Consider the following 17,341-nt stretch of genomic DNA (forward strand, 5'->3'; position numbering starts at 1 on the left):
ACAGTGTAGTCTGTTTTTCACCATGAACTCACACAACATGCCATTAAGAACTACTAAGGCTAAATGCATGTTAGTGAGTTTTTAACAATCCCATTTCTGTTTGGGAGAATAAACAGCCTAATTAGCAAGATTTTGCAATGACTAATTTGCTTCTTCTGGAAATTTAGGTTAAAAGATTCACTTAGTGGATTTTATCCACACAAAGAAACTATTTTTTCCTTTCTGATAAATTGGGTAACTCGAAGGTCATAATAGTGTCATGTATCACAAGTCCCTCTCCAGCCTCATGGTGCCTGAGGGCACTCATTCAAATGTGATCTGTCAACTTCTACCTAGCAGATTAAGAACTTACTTGTAATATATTAATGGCTTCATTTTTAGATTTTGCTTTCTTCCAAATAGCACTAAGAAATTGATTGCCAGCTCACTGAGTTGAGAATGGAAGCAGATTGCTGAGCATGAATTACGATCACAAAAATAGCATCAAGATTGCAGATTTGAATATGATAAATAAGAGATAAGTTACAAAGCACTTGAGAAGGCAGCCGGGTGGCTTTACCATTAGAAACAAAGAGACAGTACTTTCTAAAAAAAAAAAAAAAATCAAAAATGTTTTAAACTTCCAAGAGAGTTTTCAAAGCATGAAACAATAAATTCTACAATAAAATGTGTGAGTAGTTGTTTACCATCTTTCTTAAGTATGATGGTTATTATGGGTCACCAAAAGGTCACACAAAAGTAAGTGGGTCCCCTTTGAATATGCCCTAAGTCAAACAGAAAAAAAAGCAGACAAGACCCAGAGTTTTTCAAAGGGCTGTACTAATGTTCTGTACCCATGAATATATTAATACAGCAAAACTGATTAAAGTCTTTCCTCCAATCTTCTAATAACCAATCTTCTAAAATCCCCTTCAGATGGTGTAAAAATACCCTTCAAAAATGCTCGGGAACTGACATCAAACAATAAAACCAAATTATGTATCAAAAATTATATCGCTTACTAATTGTATACCAGACAAGTTATTTTATTCTTTTAGTTTTTTTCACATATTTCAATACAGAATGAATTTAAACTCTTTTTGAATGATAAAATTGTGCAAAGAGAGCTGAGAAGGACATTATGACATTTTAGTATTTTATTTTATCTTTTTTAGTGTTTCCCATTTTTTTTAATTCTTTTATTAGTTCAAATTAGGAACAAGCTTGTTTCACATGTCAATCCCTTCTCCCTCTCCCCCCAACATCCCACCTGCCCCTAGCCATCCCCCCTCCACTCCCCAGGCAGGGTAAGGCCCTCAAAAGGGTCTCCCCAAAGTCTACTGCATCATCCTGTGCCAGGCCTAGGCCCTTCCCCATGTGTCAAGGCCAAGAGATCATCCCTTCACATAGGATGGGCTCTCAAAATCCCTTCTATTTTTATGACCTTACATATTTAATACAGTGTGCTACCCCTGTACAAATGGAAACAACAATTAAAAAATATAGAACGCATCACGAATTTGTGTGTTATCCTTGCACAGGGACCATGCTAATCTTCTCTGTATTGTTCCAATTTTAGTATATGTGCTGCCGAAGCAAGCACCATTTTAGTATTTTTTTTCTTTTTTTATTAAATTATTAATATTTTCACATGTACTTTCCCTCTCCCTCTCCCTCCCCCCACCCCCATTCCTTCTCCCCCACCTCCAACCTACCCCCCACCCCATCCACCCGCCACTCCCCAGGCAGGGTAGGGCCCCCAACCAGGGCTCCACCAAGTCCACCAAATCTTCCTGTGCTGGGCCTAGGCCCCTCCCCATGTGTTCAGAGACAGAGCGAATCCCTTCAAGTGGGATGGGCTCTCGAAGTCCCTCCCACCCACCAGGACAAAACGCCAGTCCACCTCCAGAGGCTCCAAGGAGTGCAGGGGCCTCCCCATTGGCATCCATGATCAGGGGGCTGGATTAGTCCTGTACTGTCCTCCCAAAGAGCATCTGGGGTCGATATGCTTTCCCTTTTTCAGGCCAACTGTTTCTGTGGGTTTCTCCAACCAGGTACAGACCCCTTCGTTCTTCATTCCTCCCTCTCTTCAACTGAGTTCCAGATTTCAGATCAGTGTATTTCTGTGGATATCTGTCTCTGCTCACATCAGCCACTGGATGAGGACTCTAGAATAGCATAGAGAGTATTCATCAATCTCATTCTAGGGGAAGGGTTTCTAGGCCAACTTCTCCTCCACTGCCCAGACTGTCAGATCGTGTCATCCTTATAGGTCTCTGGAGATCTTCCTAGTTCCAGATCTCTTCTCGGACCTATAGTGACTCCCTCTGATATGGTATCTCTCATCCTGCTCTCTCTCCTCTATTCTTCCCCCAACTCAATATATCTGCTCCTCCATTTCTTCTCCTCTACTCTTCATCTTGTGCTCTTATTGTGGCAGCACCCACTTCCCTACCCTCATGCTCTCAATTAGCTCGGGAGTTCATGCCATTTCCCATTCCTGGGGTCCATTTATCCCTTAGAGTCATTCATGATTTCTAGTTTCCTTGGGGTAGAGGATTATAGGCTGGTAAACCTTTGCTCTATGTCTAAAAATCATATATGAGTGAGTACATACCATGTTTGTCTTTTTGTGATTGGGTTACCTCACTCAGGATGGTTTCTTCTAGTTCCATCCATTTGCCTGCGAATTTCAAGATTCCATTGCTTTTTTCTGCTGAGTAGTACTCCATTGTATAAATGTACCACATTTTCTCTTTCCATTCTTCAGTTGAGGGGCATCTAGGTTGTTTCCAGGTTCTGGCTATTACAAACAATGCTGCTATGAACATGGTTGAACATATGTCCTTGTTGTATGGACAAGCAGTATTTGGGTATATACCCAAGAGAGGAATGGCTGGATCTTGAGGTAGATTGATTCCCATTTTTCTGAGCAACCGCCATACTGATTTCCAAAGTGGTCTTACAAGTTCACACTCCCACCAGCAATGGAGGAGTGTTCCTTCTTCTCCACAACCTCTCCAGCATAGGTTGTCATTGGTATTTTTGATTTTAGCCATTCTGACAGGTGTGAGGTGGTATCTCAGAGTTGTTTTGAGTTGCATTTCTCTGATGGCCAAGGATTTTGAGCACTTTCTTAAGTGTCTTTCAGCCATTTCAGATTCCTCTGTTGAAAAATCTCTGTTTAGTTCTGCACCCCACTTTTTAATTTCATTGTATGGTGTTTTGGTGGCTAGCTTCTTGAGCTCCTTGTATATTTTGGAAATCAGTCCTCTGTCAGATGTGGGGCTGGTGAAGATCTTTTCCCATTCTGTGGGTGGTCGTTTTGTCTTACTGACTGTGTCCTTTGCCTTACAGAAGCTTCTCAGTTTCAAGAGGTCCCATTTATTAATTGCAGACCTCAGTGTCTGTGCTTCTGGCGTGATGTTCAGGAATCGTTCTCCTGTGCCAATTTGTTCAAGGGTTGTTCCCACTTTCTCTTCTAAAAGATTCAGTGTGGCTGGGTTTATGGAGAGATCTTTGATCCATTTGCACTTAAGTTTCGTGCATGGTGACAAGTATGGATCTATCTGCAATTTTCTGTATGTCCGAATCCAATTGTGCCAGCACCATTTGTTGAAAATGCTATCTTTTTTCCATTGTATGGATTTAGCACCTTTGTCAAAAATAAGGTGTTCGTAGGTGCGTGGGTTAATATCTGGGTCTTCAATTCGATTCCATTGGTCTATCTGTCTATTCTTGTGCCAATACCAAGCTGTTTTCATAACTATGGCTCTATAGTAGACCTTGAAGTCAGGGATGGTGATGCCTCCAGAGGATTTTTTATTGTAAAGAGTTGTTTTGGCTATCCTAGGTTTTTTATTTTTCCATATAAAGTTAAGTATTGTTCTTTCAATGTCTGTGAAAAACTGTGTTGGGATTTTGATGGGGATTGCATTAAATCTGTAGATTGCTTTTGGTAGAATTGCCATTTTTACTATGTTAATTCTGCCTATCCAAGAGCACGGGAGATCTTTCCACTTTCTGGTATCTTCTTTAATTTCTTTCTTTAAAGTCTCAAAGTTCTTATTGTACAGGTCTTTCACTTTTTTGGTTAGTGTTACCCCCAGATATTTAATGTTGCTTGTGGATATTGTGAAAGGTGATGTTTCCATGATTTCTTTCTCATTGAGTTTATCATCTGTATACAGTAGGGCTACAGATTTATTTAAGTTAATTTTGTATCCTGCTACCTTGCTGAAGGTGTTTATCAGCTGTAGGAGTTTCCTAGTAGAGTTTTTCGGGTCACTTATGTAGACTATCATGTCATCTGCAAATAGTGAAAGTTTGACTTCGTCCTTTCCAATTTGTATCCCTTTGATATCCTGATCTTGTCTTATTGCTCTAGCTAGAACTTCAAGAACAATATTGAAGAGATATGGAGAGAGTGGACATCCTTGTCTTGTTCCTGATTTTAGAGGAAATGCTTTGAGTTTCTCTCCATTTAGTTTGATGTTGGCTATTGGTTTGGTGTATATCGCATTTATCATGTTTAGATATGTTCCTGTTATTCCTGTTCTCTCCAAGATCTTTGTCATGAAGGGATGTTGGATTTTGTCAAAGGCCTTTTCAGCATCTAGTGAGATGATCATGTGGTTTTTCTTTTTCAGTTTGTTTATATGGTGGATTACATTGATGGTTTTTCGTATATTGAACCATCCTTGCATCCCTGGGATGAAGCCCACTTGATCGTGGTGGATGATTTTTCTGATATGTTCTTGGATTCGATTAGCCAATATTTTATTGAGTATTTTAGCATCAATGTTCATGAGAGATATTGGTCTGTAGTTCTCTTTCTTATTCTTATCTTTGTGTGGCTTGGGTATCAAAGTGATTGTAGCCTCATAGAAGGAGTTTGGCAATATCCCATCTGCTTCTATTGTGCGGAACAGTTTGAGGAGTATTGGTATCAGCTCTTGTTTGAATTTCTGGTAGAATTCTGCAGTGAAGCCATCTGGTCCTGGGCTTTTTTTGGTTGGGAGGCTTTTGATGACTGCTTCTATTTCATTAGGGGTTATGGGTCGATTTAAATTGTTTATCTGATCTTGATTTAATTTTGGTAAGTGATATTTATCCAGGAAACTGTCCATTTCCATTAGATTTTCGAATTTTGTGGAGTACAGATTTTCAAAGTATGACCTAAAGATTCTCTGGATTTCCACAGTGTCCGTTGTTATATCCCCCTTTTCGTTTCTGATTTTGTTAATTAGTGTGCTCTCTCTCTGCCTTTTGGTTAGTTTGGCTAGAGGTTTGTCTATCTTGTTGATCTTCTCAAAGAACCAACTCTTTGTTTCATTGATTCTTTGTAATGTTTTCCTAGTTTCTACTTTATTGATTTCAGCTCTCAGGTTGATTATTTCCTGGCGTCTACTCCTCCTTGGTGAGTTTGCTTCTTTTTGCTCTAGTGTTTTCAGTTGTTCTGTCAGTTCTCTAATGTGACTTTTTTCTAGTTTCTTCATGTGGGCACTTAGTGCTATGAACTTCCCTCTTAGGACTGCTTTCAGAGTGTCCCATAAGTTTGGGTATGTTGTGTCTGCATTTTCATTAGAATCTAGGAAGTCTTTAATTTGTTTTTTTATTTCTTCCTCAACCCAGGAATGGTGCAATTGGGTGTTATTCATTTTCCAAAAGTTTGCAGGTTTTCTGCCATTTGTATTGTTGCTGAATTCTAGCTTTAATGCATGGTGGTCTGATAAGATACAGGGGGTTATTTCAATTCTTTTGTAATTGTGGAGGTTTGCTTTGTTGCCTACTATGTGGTCAATTTTGGAGAAGGTGCCATGTGGTGCTGAGAAGAAGGTATATTCTTTTGAGTTTGGATGGAATGCTCTATAGATATCCGTTAACCCCAGTTGGGCCATGACTTCTTTCAGATCCTCTGTTTCTTTGTTAAGTTTTTGTCTGGTGGTCCTGTCTAGTGGTGTAAGGGGGGTGTTGAAGTCTCCTACTATAAGTGTGTGTGGTTTTATGTGTGGTTTGAGCTTTAGTAATGTTTCTTTCACAAATGTGGGTGCCTTCGTATTTGGAGCATAGATGTTCAGGATTGAGATTTCATCTTGATGGACTTTTCCTGTGATGAGTATGAAATGCCCTTCTTCATCTCTTTTGATTGATTTTAGTTTAAAGTCCATTTTGTTAGATATTAGGATTGCTACACCTGCTTGTTTCTTGAGGCCATTTGATTGGAAAATCTTTTCCCATCCTTTTACTCTGAGGTATCGCCTGTCTTTGAAGTTGAGGTGTGTTTCTTGTAAACAGCAGAAAGATGGATTCTGTCTTCGTATCCATTCTGTTAGCCTATATCTTTTTACGGGTAAGTTAAGGCCATTGACATTTAGGGATATTAATGTCCATTGTTCGTTGGTTCTTGTTTGGTTTGGATTTATTGTTGGTGGTGTCATTGTGTGTGGATTTTGCTCTCCTGCTTCTTTTTGTGTTTGGCAATATTAGATTATCTATTGCCTGTGTTTTTGTGCATGTAGTTATGTTCCTTGGGTTGGAGTTTTCCTTCCAGAACCTTCTGTAGTGCTGGATTTGTGGATATGTATTGTTTAAATCTGTTTTTGTCATGGAAAATCTTGTTTTCTCCATCTATAGTGATTGAAAGTTTTGCTGGGTACAGTAGTCTGGGTTGACATCCATGCTCCCTTAGTGCTTGTAGTGTATCTATCCAAGACCTTCTGGCTTTCATAGTTTCTATTGAGAAGTCGGGTTTGCCTTTATATGTTATTTGGCCTTTTTCCTTTGCAGCTCTTAATATTTTTTCTTTATTCTGTAGATTTGGAGTTTTGATTATTATGTGTCGGGGGGACTTCTTTTTGTGGTCCAGTCTGTTTGGTGTCCTATAAGCTTCTTGTACTTTCATAGGCATATCTTTCTGTAGGTTGGGGAAGTTTTCTTCTATGATTTTATTGAATATGTTTTCTGTACCTTTGAGCAGTGTTTCTTCACCTTCTTCTACACCTATTATTCTTAGGTTTGGTCTTTTCACGGTGTCCCATATTTCCTGTATATTTTGTGTTAGGGATTTGTTGGTCTTGAGGTTTTCTTTGGTTGATGAATGTATATCCTCTAGCGAGTCTTCAATAGCTGAGATTCTCTCTTCTGTCTCTTGAATTCTATTAGTTATACTCACATCTTTAGATCCTGATCGTTTATCCAACCTTTCCATTTCCAGCATCGCTTCATTCTGTGTTTTCTTTAATGTGTCTAATTCAGCTTTCATGTTTTGAACTGTTTCAAGAGCTTCCTTCACTTGTTTGGTTGTTTTATCTTGGGTTTCTTTAGCTTCTTTAAGAGATTTGTTTATTTCTTGAATATTTTGGTTTGTCTTTTCCTCCATATCGTGTAATTTTTTGCTTACTTTTTCTTCTATTTCTTTAAGGGATTTTCTTGTTTCCTCTTTGAAGGTCTCTATCATCTTGCTCAGATAATTTTTGAGGTCCATCTCTTCTTCATGCACTGTGTTGGGCTTTTCAGATCTTGCTGGAGTGGAGTCCCTAGATTCTGGTGGTGTCATATTGGTCTTTCTGTTGTTGAGCGGGTTCTTATTCTGTCTTCTTCCCATATCTTTTTCCAGTGAGTGCAGGTAGGATCTCTCTATCTCCTCTTGTTACTCTGTAGTGTGTGTGGGCCAGGAATTCAATGTCCGAAGCTCTGGATGGTTTTGCCTCTCCTCGTAGCCTCCTCACTCTGATGGCGTTAGGCCTCTTGGTGGATCGGTCGCCGGGAATGGAATGAAGAGTGGCCTGTACCCAGATTCGGGGAGCTCCTCCCTGGTCTGGTCTGGTCTGGTCTGCGATGAGTCCACGGAAAGGGAAGGAAGAGTGTCCTGAACCAAGCCAGATTCAGGAAGCTCCACCCTGCCTGAGCGTGTCTGTTTCAAGCAGGGACGAGCCTGGAGGGATCTGGGTGGATGGCGCTGGTCTGCGATGAGTCCACGGAAAGGGAAGGAAGCCCATTTTAGTATTTTATGTGAGTTAAAATTGAAGATTTCCTTATTTACCTCTGGGTGTCTTGCACTAAAATCCAGAAAAGCTGACAGTATTTTATAAAGAATATATTATTAAAAATCTCAATTCAAAATTCAGACTCTAAAACATGTTCTTAATATGTGATATGGAAAGTTATTTTGTATATATCAATGCATTGATTCTAAAGACAAAAGATACAGTATAGCCAACCGAATATGGAGAAAAAGAGAAAACCTGAGAAATATTACTACTTTGCTTTAGACATGCTACTTTAATAGAGTGAGCCGGAATGTGCATTTTTCAAGGAATAGACAAAGAGATCAAAAATATATAATAAACAGGAGAGAAATTTTGACACAGATACAGTTAATTATCTATACAAAGAATCAAGAGCAGTAAGATAAGGACAGTTATCTTAACAAAAAGTGCTGGATTCATGGTATAATTACACTGAAATGACTCTATGAAAGAAACGGGAGAATGACTAAGAACACTTGAGGGAGTGGAATGAATATAATCAAAATATATTGTATGAAATTCTCAAACAATAAATAAAATGATAAAACAAAAATGAATCCAAATATAGTAAAAATTAATTTACAAAACGACTTAATGGGAGATCTATGTATAAAAGACAATATCAGAAAACTGCTAGAGCAGAACTTAAGAGAAAATCAAATGGAAATGGTAATGAGTATTTTAAAACACAAGACCAAGGGCAAAGTCTATAAGAAATATGATACTTAGAAAAATAAACTTGAATTCTGCAAAGGTAACTATAAAATAGTACAAAGACAGGGCCTATGTTAATAGCTGGGGCAAATACTTGAAAATGATGTATTAAATATACTAAGATTTCTTGTAATACTACCTTACTGAAAAGAGGAAAAATATAGTTAACATGCCAAAAATGGATAGGGAGAGTTTTACAAGACTCTATTTCTTGATAAAAAGCTATAGGCAATTAATGTCAGTAGATATATAAAAATAAATATACAGTATATATGCTCATGTTTGCATATAGTTTTTTGCATTTGTGATAATAGCAATAACAATTTTAGAAGAGATCTCGAAACTTAGTGGAAATCATGAGGAACATGGAAGGCATTGTGGTGGAAAGAAATGATGTATATTTAGTACTCATAAATGACATTCTAAAAAAACATAAAATTAAATAAAAAAGGTTTAAAAATTGGGTAAATGATCTACCTTGACCAATCTTACCAAATAATATAAGCATATAGAAATAAGCATATGAAAAATAGTTTAATGTCTTAATGCAAATTGAAATAATAGGAACATGTCAGTAGATGCCTACAAATATAGCATAAATTTCAAAACACTGACAGGATAAAATGCTTGCTGAGGACATGTAGCTCAAAATATATTCATTGATCCACTTCATGGAAAGCAGAAACTTGAACCATGCTACAGATCACATTGATAATTCCGAGTAACATTGAACACATTCTTATCTATATTGGACTGAAATTTTCAATTGTTTATAATATTTTATATTTTTACATATTTTATTGGTATGGGTGATTTACTTACACTGTTGTTTATGCACCATCTACATGCCTAATACCAAGAAACTTCAGGTGAGGGCATAAACTCCCTCAAGACTGTAACCACAGTTGCTGGTGAGGCAATATGTGTGACCTGGGAGCTAATCTCAATCCTTTAGAAGAGAAGCTGGTGTTCTAAACCACTAGCCCACTTCTCCATACTCCAAAATTCACAATTTTATTTCAAAGTTGACTGCCAAAAATTCATGGCTACATGATAATGTTGCCATGGACATTTGTACCAGCTTATTCAAGTTGTAAACCTAGAAGAAGAAAATCCAGTATCCTTTACTAGAGGGTTATATAAAATGTAGTATACCACCAAGTGGAATGTGATACAATATTCAAATGAAATTGTCTATCATCCTTCAAAAGCCACGAAAGATCATTAAATGACATATTATGAAGAGGAATAAACCAACTTCCAAGGGGTATATAAACTATGACTCCAAATCTGTGACTTCTAGAAAAGATACAACTCTCCAGACATCAGAAAGATTGCTAGGCAACAAAAAAGTAAAAGGAATGAAGGCACAAAGCACTGTGAGATTGTAGGGCAGTGAAACCTGTTTGTTTAATGCACAAATGTAGGACACATGATAATTGGCAATGCCCAGTGAATGTATACTACTGAAGGCTCACAGCTGAATTAAACAGAATTTGTTGTGTTAAGTGTGCCTAGGTAGTTGTAGCAATTATAATAAATTTCCTGGAATGGTAAAGGAGACTAAAATATACAGAGAAAAGGAACAGGAGGGAACTTCATGAATGTTTCATTTAATATTGTAATAAACTCAATTTTACTGTAAACATTAAACTATATATAGTCTATTTTACCAGAGTTTGAGTTTGTGGATAGTCTCCACTAGAATCAAATCAGGGAAATTCAGGTTGTTTTTAAATGCAGACTCCAAGCAATTACCTGGGAAAAAAAGCAATCTTTGAACATTTGACTAGATAACCTGAATTTTTAATGATTTTTCTCAGATTATATCCATGAATAGAATAGTGCTGCAATTTATCATCCAAAGCAAAGATACTGAGACCAGAAAGAAGCTTATCTCTAATGACACCAGGGAATCATCACTCAGTTGTCTTTAAAGATACACAAAAAGCACCCAAATAAATTATACAAGGACTTCCTTTAGACAACAGATAGGTTTACTTTACATAAGAACACCAATGATAGACTTGCTATATTTAGTAATAATTCATACTTCCACGTGCACTCTGAAATGAGCTGAGTTTCTTTAAATGATATTAATACACAGGCTATCTGCAAGGCAAATAAAACATACACTAGAGATTTAAAGTAAATTCCCAGGTAATTTAAAGTTGAAACATCTGATTCTAATTAAATCCCTAAGCAAGTTTATCAGGAAGAAAGGACAGTTGTGTAACTCCTAGGCTGAGAATCAGGACATACTTTAAATACAGTACAACAGAGGCTAAGTGTGCTTGCCCGGCCTTTGTGAACTGAGGTGCATGATGATATGAAGGAACTTTCTAGTATCAGAGAGAACAACAGGGAGAAGTAGCACTGAATAAGATGAGCCTCCTCTACATAGAAGCACTATTTTTTCATACCTTTTGAAAAGATGAGTACAAGAGAATAAAAAGTGCTATAAACTAGGCAGTGGTTACAAATAGTCAGGGCACTCACCAGTATGACGTCAAGTTCCCTAAAATAGGGGTAAGCTTGATTAAGAAGGATTTAAGAAAATAGGAAGTAACAGGGAGGGAGACCCTTGACTACTCATCAATACTAGGTATTGAGTTCCAGAACTGGGATTCACTGTGACTCACAGTTGAGGTCAGAGGCTATCACCACTGATGTTGGATACTGTGAATACCTCCAGTGTTGTCCTAGGTGTGTAGGCTCTGTTTCAAACAAACAATAGCTCCCTCTTCTCTCAACAACATCAACCAAAAATTTGTTTTGAGAATTTCCATCAGGAGGGTAAAGAGCGAAGGAATAAGTTAGGAACAAACTTCAATGCAAATTTTGGAAACAAAACACAGCTGATGCCCTGTTATCCTATGGACCACCTGTGAGGTCTTTTCTGTTTCTTGTTCTCATCTGAGAAACAGATAAATCAGCATAGAACTCTTAACTGTGAATACTGAGATAAGTCATTATAAGTGATAGTATCATATGTGTCTATCAAAAGTTGTATTTTGGTAGTTCTGAATAACTAAGGAATGCTAGCATGGTTAAAATAGTTAACAGTAAAGAGAGTCAAAGTGTAAACAAGTACATAGAGAGAGAAAAATCAAGAACACATATTTTAACAGGAATTAATTTTTTCCTCCTCCCTAAATAAACCAGCAAGGCTTGGAAGAATTCCTGAAAAAATAAACTTATGTGTTTAAGACTTTACCCACTAGAGTAATGAATGTATAGCCCCAGAAAGGAGAATAGAGTCAACATTTCACTGTCATCTAAAGCATCTCTGAAAAATGAAAACTTAGATGAATTTGCCATGATGATTCTAACATTTTATTCTTCACTTTTATTAACAGACTTTAGATAGACCTATAGAAAACAGCTTCATATAATGAAAAGTATGATGACATCCTCAAAATGGAAAAAAGATGCAATCACTTCCACTTAGCAAATATATATATATATAATATATATATATATATATATATTAATATTTGCTGATATTAATATATATTAAAGGCATATATATATATATATATATATATATGGAAAAGGGTTGCCTTTAAAATATTTTCTTAACACTTAATAATACATTAATAAGCATGAAAATCTACACAGTAGTCTTCAGTGACAGAATGACTGACCAAACATTGTGTACTAGTTTCCTTATACAAGTAATGCTTAGTTGTACCTCAGCACAAAAAAACAAGCTTCTTTGATGCAAACAGAACCTGCTATGATGTTTAGTCTGAAACATTCGACAAATGAGTCATTTTTACCTTAGGTTTGGATATTTCTCTTCTCAAACGGCATTCTGTTTCTCTATCTCCCATCACATAGATGTAGTAAGGGAAAGTTCATCACATGTGTGTCCCTGAATTAACAAAGATGTTACTGTTGGCCATACAGAGATTTGGTTGTTTCAGTTTCCATTTGGTATTAAATGCTCCTATGTGTCTATCATTCAAATTTAGGTGAAAAGTAAGGATAACTTTTTATAAACAGTTATTTTATGGACAAACCCTCATAATCTATTTGTCTATGTTTATGCCTTGATTTAGAATGCAAACATCTCTAGTTTCAGACTTAACATGTCAATATTGTAATAATTTTCATTTTAATAAGTAAAATTAACTTCATGAGATTACCTTTTTTCTTGTCTACTTTAATCCATTCAGAATTGACAGTATTTTTTGTTCCACAAAATTTTGAGATAACAGAATTTTTATGATTCTTTATGGTAAGTGAAATGGACTCCCTCTGTGTTTCCCAGTCTTACTTATTACATCCATTACTTTGAGAGATTTCATTTGTTTGCTTTGAAAATAATGTTTTTGTATCATCCTAACAAATACTGTGCTTCATTGCAAAGGAACAAAATGTAACAAAATATCTCACTCAAACAAAGCTATTTCTATTTAATTAGATCTATTTGAATTTTGTCCAATTAACAATTTCTCAGAAATCATCATGCTATTATCTTACTTATTCTGCTTTCTAATTTGATGAAAATATCGGTTACACCTGCAACTTCCATTCCTCATTTCTAAGAATATGTAACAAATAGCGATTTTCCAATTAAAATGCTATGTCTCTATAAACATTATCCTTTTTATAGTAACTTCCTGGTGCTGCTACTACAGATTCATACATATTTAGTAGTTTTAGATGACTTCAGTGTATCCATTTTACCTTTTTGGAGATATAATTTCCAAAATGAATCAAATTGGACTAAAACTAATGTTTTATCAGTGCTATACTCTTTGGGGAGAGCCTAATTTCTTATCTTTCTGGGTTTAGGCTGCCTGCCTTCTTCACTAATTAACTCCTTCCCAGCTCCCTCTTAACAGACAAAAATTGACTAAGCAATATTTCACACCATTGTTACTACTGATTATTTTGACTTTTTATTCCACATATAAATTATGCTGGTGAAAGTATTATTCCCATTTGAATAGTACATGATTGATCCCTTATTTGATGACCAGTTAATTATGAACCTTAATTCCTCTAGAAAGAAATAATTTATTGGGACCTTACTTACTGCCTATTGCAATTTTCCTATGATCTAATTTGATGAACTTGCTTCTTTATATTTTGTACATACATAAGATGATGTGATTTATTTTTTCTTTAAAATCCCCTCAATCAGTTATATCATTTCCATTCTTTCGTTCTTATATCATTTTCTCTCTCTGCCAAACTTCTTTCTTTCTTTATAGCCTAGTTAAAAATTCTGTCCTTTCTTTCCTATAATACTTTTTATAAAGAAAGCCTTTTTTTCATGAGAAGATGTTTTATTTTCTACTGGTGCTGATGATCCTATTTTTTTTCATGATTTTAACTCTGCTTTGAAACCTTGTCATAAATTTCTATTGGGAAACTTTACTAGATTAAACCATAGACAGCCATTCCCAAGGCATAACTGTTTGCTGGGACACAAAAGTAGCTTAAAGGAAGACACCACTTAAAATTGTAACAAATTCAACAATGGAACAAGGTCCAGAGAGCATTGCAGAACATTAATATATACTTCTAAGATGAATGAATATCTTATACAGCTGTTTAAAATCTATCTAACATCCAACAGTAAAATGGCAGGAAGTGAATAAAAAGACTTCAACAAGAGATAAGTAAGCTCTCTTTCCTTCAGCAGGTGCCCAAGCCTCAGGTGAGTCTGGATGCTGCTCTGCTCCCCAACCTCCTCCATCAACTCATGCTTGCTTCTGCCTGATTGACAGAACAACTGAAGGCTTTAGAGCAAGAATAAGCAAACTTACCATGGAAGAGTAGATGCCAGGAAATAATCAAACTGAGGGCTGAAATCAATAAAGTAGAAACTAGGAAAACATTACAAAGAATCAATGAAACAAAGAGTTGGTTCTTTGAGAAGATCAACTAGATAGACAAACCTCTATCCAAACTAACCAAAAGGCAGAGAGAGAGAGCATGCTAATTAACAAAATAAGAAACAAAAGGGGGATTTAAAAATGGACACTAAGGAAATCTACAGAATCATCAGGTCATACTTTGAAAACCTGTACTCCACAAAATTCTAAAATCTAAAGGAAACGGACAGTTTTCTGCATAGATATCACTTACCAAAATTAAACCAAGAACAGATAAGCAGTTTAAATCACCTGATAATCCCTAATGACATAGAAGCAGTCATCAAATGCCTCCCAACCAAAAAAAAGCCCAGGACCAGATGGCTTCACTGCAGAATTCTACCAGAACTTCAAACAAGAGCGAATACCAGGACTTCTTAAATTGTTCCACACAATAGAAGCAGATGGGACATTGCCAAACTCTTTTTTACGAGGGTACAAATACTTTGATGTCCAAGCCACACACAAAGATATAACTAAAAAGAGAACTACAGACCAATATCCTTCATGAACATCGATGCAAAAATACTAAACAAAATATTTGCGAATAGAATCCAAGAACATATTAGAAAAATCATCCACTATGATCAAGTAGGCTTCATCCCAGGGATGCAAGGATGGTTCAACATACAAAAATCCATCAATTTAATCCACCATATAAACAAACTGAAAAAGAAAAACCACATGATCATCTCACTAGATGCTGAAAAAGCCTTTGACAAAATCCAACATGCCCTCATGATAAGAATCTTGGAGAGAACAAGAATAACAGGAACATATCTAAACATGATAAAAGCAATGTACACCAAACCAGCAGCCAACATCAAACTAAATGGAGAAAAACTCAAAGCAATTCCTCTAAAATCAGGAACAAGACAAGGCTGTCCACTCTCTCCATATCTCTTCAATATTGTTCTTGAAGTTCTAGCTAGAGCAATAAGACAACAAACAGAGATCAAAGGGATACAAATTGGAAAGGAAGAAGTCAAACTCTCACTAATTGCAGATGATATGATAGTCTACGTAAGTGACCCGAAAAACTCAACCAGGGAATGCCTACAGCCGATAAACACCTTCAGCAAAGTAGCAGGATACACCACCTTTCAAAATATCCACAAGCAACATAAAATATCTTGGGGTAACACTAACCAAAAAAGTGAAAGACCTGTACCTTAAGAATTTTGAGTCTCTAAAGAAAGAAATTAAAGAAGATACCAGAAAGTGGAAAGATCTCCCATGCTCTTGGTAGAATCAACATAATAAAAATGGCAATCTTGCCAAAAGTAATCTACAGATTCAATGCAATCCCCATTAAAATCCCAGCACAGTTCTTCACAGACCTCAAAAGAACAATACTCAACTTTATATGGAAAAATAAAAAACCCAGGATAGCCAAAACAGCTCTGTACAATAAAAGAACTTCTGGAGGCATCACCATCCCTGACTTCAAGATCTATTATAGAGCCATAGTTCTGAAAACAGCTTGGTATTGGCACAAAAATAGACAGGTAGACCAATGGAATCAAATTGAAAACCCTGATATTAACCCACATACCTATGAACACCTTATTTGTGACAAAGATGCTAAATCTATACAATGGAAGAAAGAAACCCATAAAATAAAAGATAACTTGCTCCAATCTACAACCCCCAGGAAGCTAGATGACAAAAAGTGTTCATGGGCAGACACCCAGATCTCCCTGAGAAGAAAAAAATAGAACAGATTCAGTGAGTGGATTGAGGGCCAATGGGGATGTGAACGTGAGCAATGAAGTTGGGTAGGGATAATGAAGAAACTAGTGGAAACATGAGGGAGGGTGCATTTCAGGGTCAGGCTGAAGTGAATTTCCCAGGAATCTGCAATGATGACCCCAGGTTAGACTTATAGAATTAGCATATATGTAGCCTGAACTGGGAATCTCCTAACCATATTGGTCATCAGGAAAGCAGTAACTGATGAAAACAGATGTAGACCCACAGACAAACATCAGGCAAAGTTTTGGGAAGTCTGAAAAAGAGGAGAAAGAATTGTAGGAGGCAGAGACATCAAGACCATCTCAACAAAACTCACAAAAACAACTAACATGGGGTCATGAGATCTCATAGAGACTGAACCAACCACCAGCATGCCTTCATGGGACTGAAATAGGCACTCTGCAGGTATATTACAGTTATGTAGCTTGCTTTTCTTATGGGAGCCCTAACTGTAGGAACAGGGGCTGTCTCTGACTCTTACTGTCTTTTGGAGCCCTATTTCTCATACTGGGTTAATGTACTTGCCCTGACTTAATACATGGGGAGATTCTAAGTCTTACTAAAACATGATAGTCCATGTTTTGTTGATACTCATAAGAGACCTACCATTTCCTAAACAGAAACAGAAGAGGAGTGGATTTTGGGGGCGGTAGCAGAGCAGGGGGAAGGGACTGAGAAAAAAGGATGGAGGGGAAACTGAAGTCAGGATGTATAATAATTATTTTAAAAAGTAATGAATAATATGTTTTATCCATTTAATCATGCTGGAGTACTCATGATTTTGCAACATTTCCTCAATTTCTTTTCTCCTTTCTATTCACTTTTTACAAGGTGATACATTTTATTATGGTGGAAAAAAATCACAGGAAGACCATTCTTTACCTTACAGATAAAGGCCAGTAGGCCAGAAAAGTTTTACTTAGTTGTAAGAACAAGTCTCAGAGAGTCAAGAGAAAAAGCAAAGAAAACACA

The 17,341-nt window shown here is 36.6% G+C and overlaps 1 non-coding gene across 1 annotated transcript; it reads right to left on the reverse strand.

Annotated features, from left to right (window-relative positions):
• Positions 1–1,475: 1,475 nt before the first annotated feature.
• On the reverse strand, positions 1,476–1,582 carry LOC113837032. Its single transcript, XR_003487603.1, has one exon. It is a non-coding gene; the product is annotated as a U6 spliceosomal RNA (small nuclear RNA).
• Between the last annotated feature and the right edge of the window lie 15,759 nt (positions 1,583–17,341).

Source organism: Cricetulus griseus, chromosome 8 (assembly GCF_003668045.3).
Source record: "Cricetulus griseus strain 17A/GY chromosome 8, alternate assembly CriGri-PICRH-1.0, whole genome shotgun sequence".
NCBI lineage: Eukaryota > Metazoa > Chordata > Mammalia > Rodentia > Cricetidae > Cricetulus > Cricetulus griseus.